This window comes from Trichechus manatus, unplaced genomic scaffold (genome assembly GCF_000243295.1).
Source record: "Trichechus manatus latirostris isolate Lorelei unplaced genomic scaffold, TriManLat1.0 scaffold00054, whole genome shotgun sequence".
NCBI lineage: Eukaryota > Metazoa > Chordata > Mammalia > Sirenia > Trichechidae > Trichechus > Trichechus manatus.
This window is the reverse complement of record NW_004443990.1, coordinates 13455018-13458613: the sequence shown is the minus strand read 5'-3', so window position 1 is coordinate 13458613 and position 3596 is coordinate 13455018. Positions and strand designations below refer to the sequence as shown.

The following is a 3596-nucleotide window of genomic DNA, read 5'->3' as shown; positions in this document are numbered from 1 at the left end:
CCGTGTGTGGATGTGTGTGCGGAGAGGGGGGCAGGGAGGCAGAGAGAGTGGCGAGAGCGCGCGCGCGCGCGCCCGCGGGCCCTTCCCTCGCCGGCCCCCCCGCCCAACAGGGATCCGGACACCTCCCTCTGCCCGCCCCACCTTGGCATCCCGGCCGCTGGAAGCGGCAGCGCGCATGCGCAGCCCCTCGGGGCTGGTCCTGGCGCACCTTTTCTCCCTCATGCCACATTGCGAGCGCTCAGCCGCCCAGATAACCGCAGACTCCCTGCTCCACCCTGCCTTCTCCCACTCCGCCCACTCCCTAGTGCCCAGGTAAAGGCGTGGACTGCGCATGCGCACCGCACCCCTTGGGTCGGGGGGCGTGGTTGCTGAAAGGAAGCCAAAACGTAAAGTGGGAGGGAGTTCTGGGTAGGGGGTGTGGGATTCCACAAAATAGGGGGCGGGTTAGGATTAGGGAAAGGTAAAGTGAAAAAGGGGGTGAAAGGAGAAAAGTGGGCCGAAGTGAGATTTAGAAGTGAGAGTCTTCTTTGGTTTTGAAATAAAGTGCAAAAAAATTGATTGCTAGCCTCCCTGTTACTGAAGGGCAGTGTGAGTGACAGAGGACAGATATAAAGGAGGCAAAATGCAAACAGTAGTAGTCATTCCCCAGATAAATGGGGCCGCTGATAAAAACTGCAGAAATTTAGAGATTGCCAGGATGGTCAGAAACAGTAAGATTTAGAGCCGCCCTTGTCCTGTGGCCAGGAATAGGGAAGAGGATGTGTGTGTGTTTGAGGCATAGAGCTGCTTCAAGGAAGGAAGACTCCATTGTAAGTATTACAGCACTATGACTAATTAGCTATTAATCGTTAATATAATTAATGGTACTATTAGCTAACAAAGGAGTCCTGGTGGCGCAGTGGTTAAGTGCTCAGCTGCTCAATTCCAACCCCCCAGCCATTCTGTGGGCGAAAGATGTGGCAGTCTGCTTCCATAAAGATTACAGCCTTGGAAACCTTATGAGGAAGTTCTACTCTGCCCTTTAGGGTCGCTGTGAGTCGGAATCTACTGCACTGGGAACGGATTTGGTTTTCATTAGCTAGCAAGGTAGCATTTATCCAAGTTCAGATCCAAGAGAGGGCATTCAAAATGGAAAGAGCTTGGGTTACAGGGAGGGGAAATGAACTCTACAGGGTAAAAGCCTAGGGTGGAGAAGACCCAAGGCAGCAACTCTGAGGGTCAGGATGACCCTTTCACACCATAAACCAAACTTCCAAGATGTTTTCCAAGTCTTAATTGGAACTCCTTATCCTCTTTCCATTATTAGAAGCCCTCTAGCACATAAACGTTTTTAATACAGATGCAGCTACTTCTCCCCAAAACAGCACATCCCCTGAAAGAAATCCTGTAGGGAGTAAAATGACCTGAGTCTGGGACAGGGTTAGGGAAGAGAATGAAACTTTATAAACAAAGGGGTCTAAGAACTGACTCTGTCCTTAGCCCCTTCCAAAAACAAATGCTTGTTTTTTATTACACCTGGACACCAAACTCCTGAATTTGGAATTTTGGCAACTTTGGGTCACATTCTTCAATAATGACTTTCTCCAGTGGATAAACACTGAGGAGGATATGATATTTCCGCAGGTCGAGAGAAAAATCCTCAAGCAGAACAGGAGGAAATAAGCATACATAGTAAGAAAAGATTTAGATTCAATGTAAGAAAGAACTTAGCACCCTTGGGGGCTGGTAAACCTGGAACATCTGACAGAGGGGTCTAGCTTTGCCTTCTTGGACTCTTGATCCATTCCCCCACTTTCTACCTGTCCTTCCTGGAAGAGGGGTGTGCTGAGTGACGGCTAAAGTATGAGGTGACCTTCCAAGTGTTTGTGCCTCTCTTCCCACAGGCCAACTCTCTGAAGAGCTCCTAATAACTAGAATAGAAATAATGTTACTTTCCTTTTGAAGAGTGCTTTATGGTTTATGCAGGGTGGTTGTGTCCATTATCTCATCAGATCTTCCAACAACCCCTTGAGGCAGGCAGGACAGGTATTATTCCCAGTGGAGGAAATCCAGGCCAAGGAAGGTTTAAGGGTTTGGCCAAAGTCACCCAGCCGAGTAAACAATGGAGCCAGAACAGGATCCAGGTTTCCTGACTTCCAGTGTGCCCTTCTCTTCCAGAGGGCTTGGCAGGCCCACTCTGAAAAACTGCTATGGATTCCTGTGGGGTAAAACCAGGGGCCTTTGGCATGTTCTGAAGAATAATTTAATATTCAGTTCTACTTCTGCACCTCCTTTATTTAGTGATTTTCTCTTTCTTCCTCCAGGACTTGGGACTTAACCCTATATATTTGGAGCCTCATGGCCTATGCTTTGGAAGGCCTTGAGTCTTGGGCCTCGGGGCTAGCAAGGTCCCTCTCAGGAGGTTCCAGTTCCTCCACTCTCTCTTAACTCTTCCTCTTCACACACCTATCAAAGAGAGGAGACTGCCAACCAAAGTGATCGCTAGACAGATCATAAAAAGAGGGCATTTGCTGTCAGACAGATTGCTAGTTCCAGTGCCTCCCTTGTTCACCTTGGCAGAATCATAGCAGGCAACAGGTAGCACTCACATCTGACCTTATGGGGCCTGACTGCAGAGGATCAGGCTTCTGTTATCCTGGTTTCCTGGCCTGAGATAGTTCTTCACTAACTTCTTTATTAAGCCAATGGGTAGAAACCAGCAGAATCCCCTTATTTTTAATATTTTTTTTATTTTGGTGAAAGTATACACAGCTATAGAAATACCATCTCAACAATGTCTTCATGTACAATTCAGTGACATTAATTACATTCTTTAAGTTGTGCTACCATTCTCACTAACCTTTTCTATATTATTCCATCACTGTTATCTTAAACTCACTGCCCCCAAGCTTCCCATTCAGCCTTTCAAGTTGCCTTTGTCAGTTTGATCTCACATAGATAATTCTTTAAAAGAGCACAATGTTCAAAGTAGATGTACTTTACTAATTAAGATAAACTATTTTTTGAGAACCTATTTTTTAATTAAATTTTTTTATTCAAAATTTCTGTGTACTTTGATAGTTCTGAGAAAACTTCATGCATTTAATTTAAACAGCAGTAGAGATATCTGGTTTCTGTAAGCTGAGCTGGGTGGCCTGGTACAATCTCCCTGCTCACTGCCTTTTCTCACTCCCTGAGTTCTCGGGATGTAATCCCAGCTGACAATAGTTCTTATCACCTGTACTTAGGGGCAGTGGTCATGGCTCCCTGCTCACCCATTAACTAATATTGTCTGATATCTTACGGCACCAGACTTGGAACCAGAGCTCTGGTCATGGACTTCTGGGTTCTCATACTAACCTTTGCTTAGTCACTTCATCTTTTAGGCTTTGTAGAAAGAAGGCACTTTGCCTGGAAGGAGAAATGGCCAGATGTGTGAATGTATGCTGATTCATGAGCTGTGGCCAGTGGTTCAGACAGATGGTCAGGGACTTGGAAGGAACATGATTGGAAAATTGGAGACAAGAAGGTATGGGGAAAAGGTATGTGGATAGATCTTTCTGAATGGGCCAAAGAAGTGAAGATATTTGTGTCTCACGTGAATGCTCACCAAAGGG

General features: G+C 46.3%; 1 protein-coding gene across 1 annotated transcript in view; it reads right to left on the bottom strand.

Moving 5' to 3' along the window:
* The window catches only part of ZNF652 (zinc finger protein 652), a 67004-nt gene extending 66756 nt beyond the window's left edge, over nucleotides 1–248 (bottom strand). Inside the window, exon 1 of the mRNA XM_023732782.1 lies at nucleotides 209–248. The gene's annotated coding sequence lies outside the window, so the exon portion shown is untranslated. The remainder of the gene's footprint in view (nucleotides 1–208) is intronic.
* Nucleotides 249–3596: the final 3348 nt, after the last annotated feature.